Source organism: Pipistrellus hanaki, assembly GCF_964339955.1.
Source record: "Pipistrellus hanaki genome assembly, chromosome: 5".
Taxonomy (NCBI): domain Eukaryota; kingdom Metazoa; phylum Chordata; class Mammalia; order Chiroptera; family Vespertilionidae; genus Pipistrellus; species Pipistrellus hanaki.
In genome coordinates, this window is record NC_140507.1 from 51,984,993 (window position 1) to 52,005,030 (window position 20,038).

At 36.2% G+C, this 20,038-nt stretch overlaps 1 protein-coding gene across 2 annotated transcripts in view; it reads right to left on the minus strand.

The window, feature by feature from the left end:
* Window positions 1-20,038, minus strand: part of FBXW7 (F-box and WD repeat domain containing 7) — a 152,181-nt gene that overhangs the window by 78,752 nt on the left and 53,391 nt on the right. The window contains exon 2 of one of the 2 annotated variants that reach the window (XM_084884297.1): window positions 463-512. The exons of the other annotated variant lie outside the window; for it this stretch is intronic. The gene's annotated coding sequence lies outside the window, so the exon portion shown is untranslated. The remainder of the gene's footprint in view (window positions 1-462; window positions 513-20,038) is intronic. 2 annotated transcript variants of the gene reach the window in all.

The following is a 20,038-nucleotide window of genomic DNA, read 5'->3' on the forward strand; positions in this document are numbered from 1 at the left end:
ATAAAAACATACCCCCAATCACATAGTAAACAGCTTTATTTTCATCTTCTTTCTAAAAATACTATTAGAATGAATATTTAATTGCTTTCGTCACTAAAAATGTTTTGAAATTTTGGATCAGTAGTTCATAAAATATATCTTTTGTAAAACTTCCAGAAAATGTTAAAATGTCTCTCACAAAAACAAACAAACAAACAAACACCCATCCAAAGCTCAGTTAAATTCAGGAAATGCTGAGAGAAGCCAACTTAAAAAGGCTTTTTTACTCTAGGAATTTCCCAAACTTCTCTGATCACAGAGCCTGGCCTTTAGACACAATTTTCTGCCAGGTACCAAGTATAATCATTATGAGTTTCACTTTTCACAATGAATACAAGTCAACTGGATAGCAAATAAACTAAAAAAAGGAAAAAAAAGGTTTGTTGTTTTTCTTAAAGGAAAAAAGTTCATATAAGATCATACCCTCTGACCCAGTAACTCCACTTCTGGCAATCTATCCTAAGGAAGTAATCCTAAAACAGAAAAAAAAATTATGCATAGGATGCTCACTGCAGCTTTACCAACAAAAGCAAAAAATAAATAAATGAATAAGTAAATAAATAAATATCAATAAAAAAGCAAAATTTATATGTTCAAGACAAAGGAATCTATTAGATAGGATACAGTGCAATTGCTAAACATCATGTTCACTTTTAAAAATATGAAAACATGGATGCTTATATTATGCTAAGAGCAAAATGCAGAGAATTATATCATCACAGCATGGTTTTTAAACTACATAAAGACTAGAAGATAACATTTCAAAATATAAGCTGCATTTAGGCAGTATATTACAGATATTTTAAATTTATTTTTACCATATTTCTCAAATTTTATATATCAAACATATTTACTTTTGTATTTTTTTAACATAGACTCTAAAATTTGGTGACAGAAACTTTTCATAATGTTTATTCTTAAATGTCATCCTTTGAAGACACATGGAAATGTTCAACTAATGCCAAATCATTACAAGTTCATATAAAATTCCTTTAAAATATCTTTAAGGTTTAAGATATGAAAAGTACAATATCCATTTCTATCACACCTTAAGAGTAACCATATTATATCACAATGGTGTGTGGCTAAATCAGTCCTATTTACTTTTCCAACCTTGCCACTAGATGGCTGAGTTCTCACTGCAAGCTTTAAAACAGGGCCAAGAAAGTCTAAAACATAGTTTGAAAATAGCAATATTTAACTGTATTTTCTATAATCTACACTTTCTAAGAAATAAGCTATACTGTGGGGTGGGGGGAATTCTTGAATTCTAATTATATTAGAAATGTTAAGTGTAGAAAGAGAAGCGTTCCAAAAATTGAGCCCTGAGGCACTCCAACATTCTGAAAGAAGAGGAGTAAACCAGCAAAGATGATTAAGAAATAATATCAGGAATGAGTGGTAGCCTTAAAGCCACATAAAGCATATCCAAGAGGAGAAAGTAAATAATAACAAACATTGTGATAGATCAATGGGATGAAGACTAAGAACTGATCACTGGATTTAGCAACACAGAAGTCACTAGTAATGGGAGCGATTTTTGGTAGTTGAAATCTCATTAAAGCAGAGTTAAGACACTGGGAAAAGAGAACAGAGATGGTCAATTGGACAAGTTAGAAGTCTACTGCAAAGAGAGAATAAACAAAGGAGTGGTGACTGATAGGAAAAACACGGTAATTGGCAGAGAAGATTTTTGATGCTTTAACATTGAAGAATTAGCAACATAACTGTATAGTGACAAGAATGACCAAGTACAAAACAAAAAGTTGAAAATGTAAGCAAGAAAGAGAAGAAATAGTTATGTTCTTAGTTGTTAAAAGGGGATGACAGAGAATTAAAAAATATAAGAACTGGTTTTACTTAGAAAAATGAATATGTCATTTATGGTGCTGGGTGGAAAAACAGAGTAGTATTATAGGTACTTTATATTTATTTATTTATTTTACTATAACTCTCAATGTGGAAACAATCAAAAAAAAAAAAAAGGTGAGATTTTTATAGTGGCAGGAGTCTTTGGAAGTCCCCTTCTCATTCCTTTTGTTTTTTAACTGGTTAAAGTAGGAAGCAAGGTCATCAGCTGGGCATTATCCCGGGAGAGGAGGTTCTCAAAATTTGAAAAGATATGAAATAGTCCTTGAGGGCGAGAGGAAGGGAACTTCCCTTGGTGCATGCAATTTTGGTGATCGAACGTAATCAATAAACTATGATGTAATATATATTAAATGGGGCTTTTAAAAGACAAGTGACTCTTATTTACAACTCAGGCTAGCACAATACAAAACTTCTATTTGACATAGACTGAAACCATTAAATATAAATAACTACATCAGTTTTGAACAAGGGTAGAAGGTAAAGTTCCTTAGAAAAAGCACATTAATCTATCCATTGTTTTCAGAAGGTAAACTCCAGAAAACAAAGGTCATCAAAACCTTACAAGCTAATATATGTCAAAGACAAACTAAAAAAACATCACAGGAGAGCAGGTTAAAAATAAGATACTGAAAAACACTGATCTAATTCACAAGTGAATATATATTGTGTCCCAATTATATAAAGGTAAATCTCTTGTACATAAGTTTTCTTCAAAGAGAGAATCAAAATCTTGCTTTAGTAACTGTATTTTAGGTAACTTTCTCAACACTGGCAAGGACATTTTCACTTGCATGTTTACACACAGAACACATGAAATTAGGGACAGTGCCTGGGATGATGCCCTTTGTGTGCCCAAACTAACAGGCATATTTTTACAAGATTGAAACAGGTCGAATGACACATTAAGAGTAACTTACATAGTGAAAAGATGAAAGAACAAAGTTCATAAAACAAGTCATAAAGAATAGCAGGCAGCCTATCAAATAGAAAATTTATTATTGGCATTTCTAAAATAGTATCAGAACTGGTCGTCAATGAACAGTTCTGTTACCAATTATAAATAACAAAAATTCAAATCTCTGTCTTCATGGAACTTTGTGTTATATTGGGAGAACAGAAAAAAAATGCCTTAATTTAAGCCAATAAAGTTCAGTAACTCCCATATTTACAGTGTGACATGTAAACATCAATTAATGCAGATGCTTATAAAAACACCTGATCAAAACTGGTAAATCCAAGTAGAAAAATCAAATTCAAAGCATAGCTAATATAAAATAAACAACACAGCTAAAAGTCAGATGACAGGAATTCCAGAATATTAGAAGAGGTAAATTTTATTTCAAATAGTATATATTTTGGATTGGACTTCTCTAACCTATTTTGGTAATGAAAATGGGAATGAACATATAAATTTTCATTTTCTGTTGCTATTCATAAATTTAAAATTAAACAAAAACTGGATTCAAATGTGGCTAGTTGGCTCAATTGGTTGGAACATCCTCCCATGCACCAAAAGGTTGCAGGTTCCATCCCCTGTCAGGGAGCTTACAGGAGGCAAATTGATAGATGTTTCTTTCTCACATTGCGCGCGCGCTCTCTCTCTCTCTCTCTCTCTCTCTCTCTCTCTCTCTCTCTTCCTCCCTCCCTCAACATATCCTCAGATGAGGATTAAAAACAAAAACCAGTATTTCTAGGAAATTAATTCTAATAATAATCTAATAAGTAAGCTAATCATCCAATTAAAATAGTACTTATCCAATAATTAATAAATCATAATCAACTCCTAAATATTTTAAGGGGTAGAAAACACCTTTTAAAAAGTAGTTTATAAAACCCGTTAGTTTGTTTTTTAAATTAAGTACCCACGATCTTAAACCTGAAATTGCCATACTGGAAAATTAATAAATGAAGTATTATCAAAAGAATGCATACTCTTGCTTTTTGAAATTCTAAGCTTTTTTAAAGAAAACTTTTTGTATAATTTCAGATTTGTGTCATAAAAATACAAACATCAATAAACAGAATCCTATATATACCCTTAAAATAAAAATCAAAGTAAAATGCCAGGATGCTTTTATTTCTTCTTACCAGTAGAAGTACTAGTATATAATATCAACACAGATCAAATACATCACTTACGTTTTTATCAATAAGTGGTGAGATCACACTGGAGGTCAGTAAAATAAAATCTGATGGCTAATATATTGACATTAAATTGTAGAATTTCCTTGAGTGGCATAATGAGGGTGAAAATGATTCAAAGTAAGGCAGACAAGCAATTGAGGTTCAAAGAGATTAAGTAAATTCCTCAAGATTGCCAGCTTCTAGCAAAGCAGCACTCAACTGAGTTTTTTCATGTGCCTCAGTCTACATAAGAATTCTCTAACACTGATAGTACCTTCTTTTCCAAAATCAGAATCACTATAATCCCTAAAGATTAATTGTCTAAAATAAATATTTACTGAGCCCCCAATACGCTTCAGGAACATATTAATTTTCTAGAGAATATTTCTTTAAAAGTTAATCAATGGCTTTTAACCTGACCAGAATCCATAGTAAAATTAGATTTTACATTATAACTCTGTATACATGTGTTCAAACAGACCTAAAACAGTGATTTCAGAGAGAGGGGATTACAAAATGTTTTACCTACCTTAAGTCTGTAAATTACCACCCTTAATTAAACAATCTGTTCTCATTATTTACAGTAACTGTGTTCTATAAAATTGCCACAAATACTGAACCATAGCTCCTAGTAGAAACACAGGGGTTATGTTTCTGAAAGCCTCTGCTCTGGTCATGACATTTTTGCCAACCAATCAATACATAATAAGAGTTTCTATTTAAAGACATGCTATTTAAAAATATTACTTCTGATTTGGTAACACTGACCTCACGGTTAACAGCATTATATCAATAGCTCATGCCTAAACGGAGCTTATCTAACCCAGGTATGTCCTAAATAAGGCACAACACAACACTAGGCAGCACCTCATCACTGCATGAGAGCCATTTTAATACCAATAAAAGCACGAAAAACTTTTACTGAAAAGTGTTTCACTATATGGACTTGGAAAAGGAAACATTAATCATATAAGAGCTGAAATAAGAAGGCAGTGTGTCACCTTGTTCCATCTCCATTGGGAACATGAGTGCCAGGTGACAAATGTTTTCATCCTCTGTGCATGGGCATGTCCATACATGATCTAACTCCTCTAGACACAGCATTGCATGCAATGCAAGATTCACACAGTATTCTGACATGATTCTGGTAATCTGAAAGAGGAGAAATGATTAGAGAAAGCTCCAATATAGATATTCACCACCAAATTTTTCAAAAACATCAAATAAATAAAGTTGTACTTTTTATAAAGTAATCACTGGATTACTTTTCCTTTTGTAAGGGGAGGAACAGTGTTCTTGTGGCAGCATCTTTCACTGTAGTGTGAAATCCAGAGAGGTCCTAACCTACTGTCTAATCTAAGGGTGCCTTAAGGGGGAGATACAGTCAGCTCTATCCCCAGATGAAGTAACATAATAATTTTACTCTCAAAACTTCAAAATTAAGGTTATTTAGGTAAAACAGAACTACTTCGTGACTTTTCCCAAGTCCTAAAAAATACAGGATAACTTTTAGTCCTCGTACCTGTTGACTCAGTGACACTTCAGACCTAATTTCAGCGCTTTTATTTTTTTAACCAGTTTCTTACAAACTTTTCAACTAGTTTCTTATGAACCTTGCCTTCAAAAGTCCTTTGGTTATCTAAAATCATTTGAACTGCTCATCTCAGAATGCTTAAAGGAATCCAAATGGGAGCAGTACACATTAAGCAAACAGGTCTGAAAGCCTGTCTAAGAGTGAACTAGAGTTAGGAACCTCAAAACAAGAGTCCAAGACAAAGACTAACCTTGAAACCATAACAGACGCTAAGGAATACTGGTAACACCCAAGCATGTCAAACTCGCAGCCAGACTTGCCACATGCCTTGGCCTTGTAGCCCACCAGCCTCAAGTTTGCCTGCCTCTCAATGATCGCCCCAAACAGCTTCTGCCTGTCAGCCTGATCATCCCCTAGCTGCTCCAAGGTGGCCTGATTGCCCCTAATTACTCTCCCCTGCAGGCCTGGTCCCCCTAACTGCCCTCCCTTGCCAATATGGTCGCCCCTAACTGTCCTCTCCTGCAGGCCTGGTCGCCTCCAACTGCCCTCCCTTGCTGGCCTGACATCCCCACCCCTTGCCAACTGCCCTCCCTTGATGGTCTAGTCTCCCCCAACTGCCCTCCTCTGCCAACCTATTCACCTCCAACTGCCCACAACTGCCCTCCCCTGCCAGCCACCTTGTGGAGGCCATCTTGTGTCCAAACACGGGCAGCCATTTTTTACCATATGGGTGGCCATTTTGTGTCTTGGAGTGACAGTCAATTTGCATATTACTCTTTTATTAGATAAGATTATCTGCCTCTTCCCACTAGAATGTAAGTTCTGTAAAGAAAAAGACTTTCCTTCCCACCACCGTTATCTTAAGCACCAACAAAAATGCTTGACTCATAACATTTGTTTCATGAGTAAATTATTACTAAACCTTTTTAAAGCCAGTCATGTGCTGAGCATTCTTTCTCTACCAAAGAACTTTAAAGCAAGCCACAAATATAACATCAACACATTTTTTTTAAAGTTGGAGTCTGCACTAAGCAAGTCACTTGTAGTATTTTGAAACTGAAAAGGTATAAATATATATATTATCATTTATGTATAAATTAGAGGCCTGATGCACAAAATTCATGCAAGAGTAGGCCTTCCTTCCCATAGCTGCTGGCACTGGCTTCCCTCTGGCACCCGGGACACTCATAGCCCCAGATTTGTCTGGAAAGTCGTCAGGAAAGATGTTTGGTCTAATTAGCATATTACACTTTTATTATTATAGCTTATCTTTTAAGTCATTAAAATCATTAACTGTCAAATTTCTTATTATTTTCAGCACATGCTATAAAAAACAAATATGTGATTTAAAAGATTAATTCTTTTTTGAATGATTCTAGTTCCATAACTCCTATGCTGCAGATGACTGGGAAGTCACATATGTAATTTAAGGTGACAATCTTTCAGAGACTGCAAAAGAGGCTGATCAAAAGTGGCTTAACAAAATCAACATAAAATGATTATGGAGAATATTATCATACAAAGAGCAAGTATTCAAGTTTTATAATTTTTAAAAATATGTATTTTATTGATTTTTTTACAGAGAGGAAGGGAGAAGGATAGAAAGCTAAAAACATTAATGAGAGAGAAACATCGACCAGCTGCCTCCTGCACACCCCCTACTGGGGATGTGCCTGCAACCAAGGTACATGCCCTCCATCGGAATCGAACCTGGGACCTTTCAGTACGCAGGCCGACGCTCTATCCACTGAGCCAAACCTGTTCCTGCCAAGTTTTATAATTGTGAACTAAAAATTTTAAATCCACACGTCTCATCAATCATCAATATAAACAATTAGTATCAATAAATTATATCTACAACTTATTAATTGAGTTAAGGTACCATGAGCTGTAGATATGATTTTTATTTTCTCAAGATCAGATAACTATTTTATGTGTTCTCCCAGTGCAAAAAGACTGAGAGAGGCTAAAAGTAAACATTAGCGATGGGATAATTGAAAATATGTTTACCTAACAAAAAGCAATGAGAGTAACACAGTATCACTTCTGTGATATTTCTGCCAATGATACATAACCTGAATCCATGAATGAGGAAACATCAGACAACCCCAAATTAAGGTTCTGTATTCAAAATGGCCATCCTATAATCTTCAAAAATGTTAAAGGAATGAAAGCAAAGAAAAGATCAAGAAACTGTTCCAGATACATGACAACTAAATGCAACCCACAATTTGTCCTATGAGATATTTGAACAACTTGTAAAACTCAAATGGGGCCTGATGATAGATAATGCCAACATCCTGATTTTAATGGTTATCTTGTGATTGTGCAGGAGGCTATTCTTGTTTACAAGAAATGCATATTCAAATGTTTGGAGAAAATAGTGCATCATGATGGCAACTTACCAAATTACTGTGGCACAATATAATTTCTTGTACTATACTTGGAACTTTTCTGGAAGTTAAAAAAGCAGGGAGAGGGAGAACCTAGAGTCATTCTCCTTCTCATCATACTACCTTTGCCTTGTTCCCACACTTCTGTCACTCACTCATTTCATCATTAAGTCCTGCTAAGTCTACCTTTAGCTCTACAACCAATTACACTTCTCCAGTACTATTGAATAAGCAGATACCATAGATCTCTTGCCCAAATTATTTGAATAGCATCCCTAGTATTCTCCCTATTTTTGTCTCCCACCATTCTCATCTATTCTCTAAAATGTTGCTAAAACTTGAAATATCAACACTTCAGTGGCAGTTTCCAAACTTTTTTTTTTACATGCTGAACCATTTGTTCAATGAATGCAAAACATCAAACAGGTAAAGAGAGAGCATATAAGGCAGGGAGGCACAGGGGAGAAGACAGTGTGCAGGGATAACTGTCAACCCCTAAGTGATGCTGCAGAACATTTGAAAACTATTTTACAGGATAAAGACTAAACTCCTAAACACAGCATGCAAGATATTACTAATCTGGTCTCACTCTATCCTTCAGTACACACTGGTTTATCTAAATCTGCACATTACCCAACAATATTGATCTACTTGTATTCTACCAATATGCTATATGTTCTCATATGTCTAAACCTTTGCAAATGATGTTTTTTTTCCTCTTTGACATATTTTTTTTTTTTTAAATCCTCACTCCATGGTATTTTTCCATTGATTTTTAGAGAGAGTAGGAGGGAGGGAGGAGGGGGAGGGAGAGAAAAAAAACAAAACATCGATGTGAAAGAGACACATGAATTGCACACACCAAGACCTAGGCAGGGGATTGGACCTGCAACCGAGGTATGTGCCCTTGACAGGGAATCCAACCTTAGACCCTTGGGAGCGGGGTGGGGGCAGGAGGTGCACAATGCTCTAACCACTGAGCAAAACTGGTCAGGGGTGACATATTTCTTTGTTTCACTGTTTAGTAACCCTATCTGGCGATGTAAGTCACCTTCCCTCACTCTTCTATTCCTCTGTTATAAAACTTGCTGAAATTGGCAGGTACAGATCTTGAATACAAGAACTTCCCCTTCCACTTGCAAAAAGGGTAGAAAATACCAGATAAGATCACATCAGAGAGCCAGGATAAAAGCTCAGAATACTGATTTTTCCACTTCAACAGGAAAGGTGGCAGTTTTCCAGAGTTCACAACTCCTGGTATTGAAGAGTCAGTCCTGTGAAACATTCTGGAGCAGGTAGAACTTTGAATGAAGAATATGACAGGGCTACATACGGAACAATACCTATATCTGCTACGTTAATAAGGAGCCAATAACCACAGGACCAGAGAAAACAGAATCTGCTAAACCTCAGGAAAAACTTAGCATCTTTAAGGAAAGCCTGAATACTATCACAATGAGCAAGTACTGACTCAAATCCTTGTAGCTTTGGCCTACACTCTGCCTCACTATCACTTCACAAAAAGGGTTTGAACTTCAGAAAAGGCACACTACTGTAATATAGAAAGTTACTGTCTGTAAAACACTAGTGAATCTTTTTTAATAGGGTTCCCATCTTCTTAATAAGCATAATTTTTGCAAAGGAGCATTGTAGAGCACCTGAGGGAAACACTGTCTTCTTGCTATTTGCTTTTTAAATTTAAGAATCCTATTGTCATTTGCTACTGTTTGATGCTTCCTTGCCTGGGTTCCTGGGAGGTTTGTAGGTATGTGTGCTATTAGAATTCAGTAACTCCTTCCAGATTTCCTTTCTTCCTCTCTGAGGCAAAACAATTACCTCATTTAGTTGAATATGCCAAAGAATCAATATTCACAGACTTCCATCTTCCTCTTCAAATTCTTGGCGAGAAGGTTGGGTGGACATATTGGGGGAAGACACTGCCTGTGTGGTTTCAGAAAATGTATAAACTGAAAAAGAGAAATATTTAAACTCTATTTTGTGCCAGGCACTGGGGATACAATGTTGACTAAAGACATAGCTCTGCATCCTAAAAACTCATGAGAAAAACATCTTCATATAAATAAGTATAGTAGGAACCAGGAAAATAATTTTTATTCTAGTCTGGCTCCGTTACCACCCACCAATATCACCCCATCACCACAACCAAGAAAATCCCAAAAAACAAAACATCTAAAACATAATTCTAATACCAAGAAACACTTATAATCCACTTAAGATGGTTGCTTGCTTCCTTTTTTTTCTTCCTTTCTTTCTTGGTAAAGTCTGAGAGTTATTTTTAATGGTAAGAAATACCATGATTTTTCTTACAAAGATATTCTCTATATATGTAGAAATAAAGTAACACTGTCATAATTATTAAATCAGTAAACTAGACCCCTTATGTGATGATCTTTCATTTTTCAGACGAGACATTTTTAAAATTTTTCAGGTTATAGAACAGTATTTCTAGAGAAACCTAACAAGGCAGTTGTTGTAAAACACTCTGAAACTTCTAAACACCCTCAATTTTTAGTACAAACAATGCTGTGTTTTACCCTCAATCTAACAGTAAGAGGAAGTATTGTGGGTTGGTCACAACTTGAATTCTTTATCACAATGAGGACTGCCTAGGGTTCTTACCACTACACTCAGCCAATCTAATAACTGGGAAGACCGCAATGATGCCCACTGCTCTCCAGAACCTCTGGAGTTCAGATTTGTTAAAAGAAATATTTCCTAGGTCTTCAAGTTTCTGGATAGGATGCCTTCATTCTGAAGTTATTCCTCTCACTCAGATAAAACAGAGTTAATTCAAAATAATAATAATGATTAATGGAAGGCTATAAAAGTATACCTTCTACTACAGGGATTCAGAAACCAGATTCGAGATACAGAAACCAAAATGTTAGCGCGGTGGTCGGCAAACTCATTAGTCAATAGAGCCAAATATCAACAGTATGACGATTGAAATTTCTTTTGAGAGTCAAATTTTTCAAACTTAAACTTCTTCTAATACCACTTCTTCAAAATAGACTCACCCGGGCCATGGTATTTTGTGGAAGAGCCAAATTAAGGGGCCAAAGAGCCGCATGTGGCTCGTGAGCTGCAGTTTGCCGATCACTGTGTTAGCAGAATCTTATTGGTTAAGAAGTCTGTTATACATTCAGATGAGTAAAAATGCTTCCATTGCATTCATATAAACAGCAAACATTCATAGAGTGCCCACTAGAGATCAACACGATGTCAGTTACAACATATTTAATTAAGAACCCTGAGATCTTATTCCCATTTTACAAAATCAGAAATGTGCTTGGATTAAGGTTACTTGCCCAAGATCTATAGTTAGTAAGACTTAGTAACATGTTTGAAATACAGATATGTCTAAGCCAAGGTCTGTTAAGTTCATCACTAGCCAACCTGTCTTCCAATAATGCACAGTAAGGATCTCACAGCAGCAAGACAAAAGACGCAAGTGACAGTAACATGACAACACTGCAACTATCTTTTTCATATATATTAAAAAAAAAAAAAAAAGCCCCTTCTTAAGAGACCTCTTTCCTTTCTCAGATACCTAAACCTTGTCTTTCTTCCAGTAAGGGCCACCACAAACAATGGGTCTACTCTAGGCCCTTGGAAAAGGGGTCTGGGGAGGGAGCTTTTAGCAAAGTAGAAATTATATGATATTTGTCCTAGGTCCCATTCAGGACCAAAGGGCTTCAGTAAACTGTACCAGCACCATACATCCAAAATCTCATGCACATACTCTCTTAAATTGCTTTTGCTTACTAGTTACAAAATACTCTTATAGCTACATCTGAATTAGTAAATGTAGCTCTGTACTTACCTATGCTTACAAGTATTTGATAGTTTTAATTGATAATTGATTTTAGGCAAAACAATGAAATAGAATTCTATAGACTCTAACCCAAAGAAGCTATCCAATTTTATCACCTTGCTTTCAACCCAACTGCAAAATATTATTACCTATTTATATGATCTTACTTTGTACCAGGCCTTGCTGTTTTACATATGAAACTTGATTTCACTATCAAAGCAAACTGATGATGAAGATTCCATTTTATAGATGAGGAAATGAGGTTCAGAAACTGTGCTATATTGCCTCTCAAGCATTACCCATCTATGCATAATGATTGTCCCTCTGAACCTCTATCTTCCTGTATCATACTTCCAGGGCAGCAGAAATCCCATAGTATTGTTGTCTAAGACAAACAATTCCTAGCTCCAGCAAAGCTAATGAGTTTATTTCCAAGGTAATAGGACTATTATCACTACAGAACATTAATAGATCATTTCAACACAATATCAAAGTCAAACTGAAAGCCAAACAGCTGAAAAATTTAAGATCGTAAAACCCAGTGGCTTAGCTGGTTGAGAGTTGTCCCATTTACCAAAAGGTTGCTGATTAATTCCCTTTCCTTCCCAGGCAGGGCACATGCCAGGGTTTTGGGCTCAATCCCCAGTGGATCCCACTGGGGGCATGCAAGAGGCAGCTGATAGATGTTGCACTCTCACATCAATGTGTTCTCTCTCTCTCTCTCTCTCTCTCTCTCTCTCTCTCTCTCTCTCTCTCTCTCTCTCTCTCTCTTCTCTCTCTCTCTCTCTCTCTCTCTCTCTCTCTCTCTCTCTCTCTCTCTCTCTCTCTCCCCCCGCCCCCAGCTTCATCTCCTCTCCCTCCCTCTCTAAAAATCAATAAAAACATTTTTTTAAAAAAACAATGGTTAATAGCCCAGGTTCAGAAATTAAGACAACAGTACAAATTCCAATTCTACCACTACCTAGTTATGTACTCTGGGGCAAATTATTCAATGTCTTTAAATGTTACTTCATCTGCAAAAGGGGATTTAAAATGCTACCTGTATCTCACAGGATTATTGTGAGGATTAGAGTGATCATCTTTAGGCTCCAGCCTTCATGGAGGGATCTCATTTTAGATACCTTATGATGCACGGCCTTCTAATTTACTTCTGTCTCTAGCACTTAAAGCAGCCCTTAAATTAGAAACCCAAGGTCTCTAAATTTTGTTCCCCTACCCCCATATCACACAAAAATTGGTTTTCCCCACTCTTAGTTCCCACAGTCTCTTGTTCTTAGTAACTGTGAAATTTTTCTTTTCATTTCAACAATGGTTAAATAAATCTATCCAGCAAGGTAGCAAGCTATTTATATCTTTACTAGAGTCCCACTGCACAGATTCGTGCACACTGAAAGGAAGTTAATTAGAAGAAATATTTTAGAGACAAGGGAAGGACAGTGGGAGATTGGCCAGCCGGGAAGGGACCACGGGAGGGCTCCAGGTCTTGTCCAGCCCATCTCCCCCAGTCCTAATCAGGGACAATGAGGAACAGTGGGAGGGGTCCAGGGAGCGTCCAGCCCCATCTCACCCAGTCCAGATCAGCTGGATCCCAGCAGCAAGCTAACCTAATGATCGGAGTGTCTGCCCCCTGGTGGTCAGTGTGTGTCATAGCGACTGGTCAAACGGTCAAATGAATGATAGGACACTTAGCATATTAGGCTTTTATTATTTAGGAGGATTTTTATCTGACATTTTAGTTGTTTCATCTGAGAGGGTTTTTCATAGTACCTATTTTGTATTCCACCATAATGCTAGGAACAAAAGTCATAGTTAACTCTTTATAGGGAAGCCTTAGATAACTTTACAAAGAATATAATAGTTTAAATGAGTATTAAATTACTATTAGATGGCAAATTGAGGTAAAATAGAAAAAACACATTAGAAAAGTAGCAAATTAAAGAAACAAAGTTAAGATTGAAATGATTAGTTTTGCTGCATTTAAACTTAATTTTAGGATATAGAATTGCTGGAAATGAGACTGATGATGGACTAGATCAGGTTAAAGACAGATAAGGTCAAACTCTGAAAAATCTTAGTGTGTCATGATAAGGAATCTGAATTTGAGACTGTGAGTCACTACAGGGCTATAAGCAGAGAACTGCTACGTTGTATCAATGCATTAAAAAATATTATTCTGGCAGAAGTGAAAACAAGCAAATAGAAGAGACAAGAAAGTCTTGCTTTTCAAAATTAGGGCTTCCACCAGCAATTCTGGCATCGCCTGGGAGCTTGTTAGAAATACAAAATCCCACTCCACATCTACCTAATCATAATATGCATTTTTAACAAGAATCCTAGGTGAATCATCTAAATAGTCACTGATGCAAAACAAAGACCAGCAAAGTCAATAAACATTAGCTTTATTTTAAATTTTAAGAAAAAAATCTTAATTATTCTAAAATACATGTCATTCATTTGGTGTTCATGTTGCTTTGTTTGCCTAATAACAAGCTGATGTTAACACTGTTAGATTTAATATTTGTGGTTTGAACAGTACAAGCCTATGAGACAAAGTGATTTGTTATTTAGTTGTGACATAAGTTTGAGTCCATTAACATGCTGCTGTCTAAGAGCAGACCATTTAGTAAGCCCAAGAGACTATTATTTAGAATCAGAATTAGTTCTCCACTCATTGCTGCATATGTGGTAACTCTCTAGGTTAAAAAAGTGGGGTAGAAAAGACCTTCCTATTTTGTAATAGAAGTAAGAAGGCAAAGAATCAGATGCTTTTAAATAAAAAATTAGTATAAAAGATGAAGACAGTTCTTAGCTATAGAGCAATTCTGTATTTTTTGATGCTTCATTTAATGTCCTAGCTATGTTCCTGTTTAATGTCAAGTGCATAATATATTTGAATTATTTTACTTATTAAATTTAATAAATATTGATCATCATCATAGTCCAAGCTTCAGAGAATACTTTTTTAATTTTTATTTTTTGAGTTTGACAAATTTATTGTTATTTTAGTAAAGACATTCATTTCAGTTTTTCTCTCTCCCATCTTGACCATAGGCTAATATTTTGTTTGAATCAAGGAAAGAATATGCAGGAGAGGGATTTTATTTTAAGAGTAAAATAGATAAAAATGAAAAGTTTGCCTACATTAAAGCAAGTTAAATTCATGTATCTTGATATCATTAAATCAAGTAAGTAAGACCTAACAGTTCTATATACATTTCCTTGGGAGTTACTCTACTAAATGAACGTGAACAAAGTATTAGGAATATATACAGGCTGCTTCTCTGGAGTTATTATCTTTTTTTTTTTAATATATTTTATTGATTTTTTACAGAGAGGAAGGGAGAGAGATAGAGAGCTAGAAATGTCGATGAGAGAGAAACACCGACCAGCTGCCTCTTGCACACCCCCTACCAGGGATGTGCCCACAACCAACGTACATGCCCTTGACTGAAATCGAACCTGGGACCTTTCAGTCCGCAGACCGAAGCTCTACCACTGAGCCAAAATGGTTTCGGCTGGAGTTACTATCTTTTAAAAGAGCTGAGCAATTAGTTACCACCATTAAGACAGTCTGATGCTGCCTGCAAATTTAACATTGTAGACATTTTCAAGGAAATTAGACTGCATTTTTCTTTTATCTATTACTATGCCTTTAAAAATGTGTTTAATCATCACGTTAAAAAATAATTAATATACCAAAACAAAACAAAACCCTATAACACATAGCTCTAACAAAGTATATATGGTCAAAGAGAGAATGTTGTTGTTTTTTAAAGTGTTTTCTCAAAGAACGCTGCACCAAAGTTATTGCAGGAGGTAGGGTAAGTAAGAGGTTTTAAATGCAAAATCCAAGTGTAGCTATTCTAGATCCATTGAATCCCAATCTGCATTTTTTTAAAATAAGCAGCTTCCAAATAATTATGTGCACATGCAAGGTATTCTTTCCAAATCTGGAAGTCATTATTGTTCATTTTCTTACCTTTTTATTTGAATATAATAAGCATACTCAGAAAAGTCCCAACACCTAGATTAAAAATAGAACATTCTAACACTCTAAAACCCCCTCCAATGACTCCTAGAAACTAGCCCTCTATTCTAGCAATTAGAATATACAGTGGGAAGAGGATAGTCTCTTCACTAAAACCAGAAATCCACATGCCAAAAAATGAAACTGGACTCCTATTTTACAGCACATACAAAAATCAACTCAAACTGAATTAAAAACTTGAACATAAGACCTGAAACCATAAAACTCCTAGAAGAAAACTTAGGGGGTAAGCTTTTTTTAATGCACACATTTTATTTTTTATTTTTTTTATTTTTTTTCAGAGAGAAAGGGAGAGGGAGAAAGAGATAGTAACATCAACGATGAGAGAGAATCATCAATTGACGGCCTCCTGCACACCCCACATTGGGGAACAAGCTTTGCAACCCAGACATGTGCCCTGACCGGGAATAGTATCCTGACTTCCTGGTTCATAGGTCAACGCTCAACCACTGAGCCAGGCCAGCCAGGCCAGGGAGTGGGAGGGGTGGGAGGGGGGAAAGGGGGGCAGGTGGCGGGTAAGTTCTTTGACATCAGTCTTGGCAATGACTTTTTTTGGATTTAACACCAAAAGACAACAAAAGAAAAAATAAACAAGTGACACAGCATCAAACTAAAAAACTTCTAAGCAAAGAAAACCATCAACAAAATGAAACGGTAACCTACAGAATGGGAGGGTATATTTGCAAATCGTATCTGTTGAGTTAATAATATCCAAAATATATATTTTTTAAAAAACACACATAATACAAAAGCAGAAAAACAATCCAATTAGAAAGTGGAAAGAGAACTGAATAGTCATTTTTCCAAAGATGCCATACAAATGGAAAACAGGTATATGAAAAGGTACACACAATATCACTAATCATTAGGAAAATACAAATTAAAACCACAATGAGAGATCACTGCACACCTGTGAGAATAATTCCCCTAAAGATTCCTCAGCAATGGGCTAGTGTGATCTGGATTATTTTTAATAATCATTTTCATTCCAATCACAGTATCATCTTAAAAAAGCAGAAAGAAATATACAATTTCAGAAGGTATTTTTAAATATCTTGTGCATTCTTAATGGTTCTAATGAAACTATTCAGTACAATATTCAGACTCATTGCTCCTACCGAGTTTGACAAACTCAACAAATTTAGGAATACAACATGTAGCTTGAAGCTGATGAACTGAATTTTAGACATCTCTTCATTCCAGTATTACACAACCAGTGTCCAAAACAGTAATTCACTTGTGCAGCTGCAGAACAAGCTTCTCTGTTTTTTTCTAAGGTCAAAGATGCCATAAGAATTCAAACTATAAGGTGTCAGGGTGTCACTTTTACTATATAAATACAAGACTTAATATTTCTTTAAAAATTAAGGTAAGTATGTGTGTGTACATAAATACTAAGCCATATTTGCAAAATTACATAATTTGAATCAGCAATATGAAGAATTCTTTGGAATCTCATTTTAGAATTACAAATTCAATTGTATTTTTCTGAAATTCAAAACTCCTGGTACATTATAGCATACATCCATGGATTTTCTTCTGAGGCATATGCTCTACTTTTTCCTACCACTTTTAACAAAAGTTCATTAATCAGGAAATCACAATGAATTACCAACTGTGCGCCAGTTGTTGCTATATTTTTACCTATAATTACAAGAATAAAATAATGACCATCTTAAAAAGTAGAAATTTTACTAAAAACACATATATTAACTAGACAAATTTCATTTATAAATTAATCCTAAAGGAAAATTCATATGATTGGTATGATACAGTAGTATAAAACAAGCAACCTGATATATTTTGAACTGGAGAGATGCCATGTTTTTTGTAAAAGTAAACAATGAATTTACCAATGCCTGAGTATTATCGATTAGCTAGGAAAATATAGCGTGTTGAAAAAGTACGAGCAGGCATGAATTAAACTGCTAACACAAACAAGTACAGCACCTTTCACTCAAAAGCAGCACTGCTCTAATTAGAATAAAAACTTACATCAAGAGCTTCCCTAACAATTTTTTATCATCATCAATAATTAAATAAAAAATATGAATAAGTGAAACATATTAATCAAAGAAAGAATATACCTTACTTAAATCAGTAAGAAAATCCACACAGATATATGCACCCACAAGTATGTGCATATATCTTTACAACTCAAACTGTGCTTTTGCATTTCTCCATTTAAAACTAAAGATAGGAATATGGTAGTCAGGGAATCTGACTTTTGTATGTACAGGTATCCTTGGGCAGGTCCCTTAATCTTTGCACTCTCAAATTTCATCATTAGAAAAGGAAGTAATATTTGAGTATCTACTATGTGCCAATCACTGTGCTACTTTTGTATAAATTATCTCTTAATTTTCAAGATATTCCTACCAGATTATTAGTATTATCCTCAGATAACCAAAACTCAGTCACCTAAATCTGATTTGATCACAAGTCTGCCTAACTCCAAAATCCTTTTTCTTAACCACATGGTAACGATAATGCATAAATTAATATCTAAATGATTTGAAGTACATAATCTTATCTAATAAAAGAGTAATATGCAAATTAACCATACCTCCACTATACTCACAAGCTACAGCCACCAGCCACACCCACCAGCCAATCAGAGTGAGCATGCAAATTAACCCCAACCAAGATGGCTGCTGCCACAGAGAGCAGGAGGGAGGCTTGGGTTTCCCAGGCAATGGAAGAAGCCAAGCTTTCCACCTGCCCTAGCCGACATAAGCCTCCACTCAAGGCTACAAAGTTTCAATTATAGAAGGTAAACAAATCCAAATAGAAATGGCGGCAGCCATGGAGCAAGCAGAAGGCTTGGCTTCTCTCCAGGCTACAAAGTTTCAATTATAGAATGTAAATAAATTCCAGATACCAGGGCCTCCACTTGGGTTGCCAAGGGGCATGGCCTGCCTGCAAACCACCATAGGCCCCAAGCGAACCCCCACCCTGATCTGGGACGCCCTTCAGGGCAAACCAGCTGACCCCCACCCGTGCATCAGGCCTCTACTCTATCTAATATAACAGTAATATGCAGATTGACTATCACTCCAACACACAAGATGGCTGGCCCCTTGTGGTCAAAGATCCTGTCCCCATGTGGACACAAGATGGCCACCACAAGATGGCCAGCAGGGGAGGGCAGTTGGGAGAGACCAGGCCTGCAAGGGAGGGCAGTTGTGGGTGATCAGGCAAGCAAGGGAGGGAAGGTGGGAGGTACCAGGACTGTAAGAGAGGACAGTTGGGAGTGATCAACCCTGCAGGGGAGAGCATTAGGGGTGACCAGGCCGGCAGACGAGGGAAGTTGGGGGCAAACAGGCTGGCAGGGGAGCAGTTAGACATCAATCAGGCTGGCATGGGAGTGGTTAGGGGGTGACCAGGCTGGCAGGCAGAAGCGATCAGGAAGGCAGGCAGGCAAGCAGTTGGGAGCCAGCAGTCCTGGATTGTGAGAGGGATCCCAGATTGGAAAGGGTGCAGGCTGGGCTGAGGGACATCCCCCACCCCACCACCATGCACGAATTTTGTGCACCGGGCCTCTAGTAATTTCTAATAAAAGCTGTTATAATCCACATGGCCTGTTTTAAAACATAAAGGTTTACAAGCGTAAGAAACAAACAGTACTCTATTGGTACACTATTCTGTCACACTAATCTCTTCCCTACAGGAAGAGATGCTTGACACTAATAGCACAAGGGGGGAGGGGGAGAATCAACATAAAGTACACAAATACAGTTCAATGCATGAAGTATTAATGAGACAGCAGTCTATTTTTCTACAACATACCTTTCTGTAATGGGAATTAGTTCATTTGTTCATCATTAAAGGATGAGGTCAGTATAATGTGAAAGTCACATTGGTCCACAAAGAATTTTCTCCATCCCAGTAATGCTTTAAAGCCATCAGGAACAAGATTTCTCACAGAGAATGCGTTACTAATACATGATGACCCTTGGGGGGAAAGGGGGGGAACACCCTGAAAAATTCATAGAAAAATTCTTTAACAATTGCTAGGCTTTCCACATTGTTAAACTATCTGGTCAAGCTGTGAGTACAGATAAAGAAGCCATGGAAATATTTTCTCTCTCTCTCTCTCTCTCTCTCTCTCTCTCTCTCTCTCTCTCTCTATATATATATATATATATATATATATATATATATGGAGAAAATATTTCCAAATCAATATATAT